This window comes from Gavialis gangeticus, unplaced genomic scaffold (assembly GCF_001723915.1).
Source record: "Gavialis gangeticus isolate Ggan-Ray unplaced genomic scaffold, GavGan_comp1, whole genome shotgun sequence".
Lineage (NCBI taxonomy): Eukaryota > Metazoa > Chordata > Crocodylia > Gavialidae > Gavialis > Gavialis gangeticus.
In genome coordinates, this window is record NW_017729028.1 from 25190887 (window position 1) to 25191311 (window position 425).

Genomic DNA, 425 nt, shown 5'->3' on the forward strand with positions numbered 1-425 from the left:
CCTGTGCCGCTTGTCACAGGTGAGGCCATGTGCCTTTCTGCAACCCGAGGCCGCTTGGGCTGTCACTTGGGGGCTGGCACTGCTTGTGGGAACCGCATGATGTACCAAGCTGGGTTCTGCCTCCACAGAACTGGCCCAGCCTAATAGTGCACGGGGCTTGTGCACGCAGGACCTGGCCCGGCATGACATGCGGTCCCTGCGAACGGCGCCAGCCCCAAGGTGACAGCCCAAGCAGCCCAGGGCTGCAGAAAGGTGCACAGCACCACATGGCATTGCACCAAGCTGGGCTGCACATGTGCCAAGTGACATAGGTGGCACTGGTTCTGAGACAAGCAGGGCTGTGCTGTACCATGGGTGCGGGGGCTGGCATCAGAGGGATCTAAGCGCCCCATGGCCAGTGCTGAGAGGGTGAGATGTGGACCCTG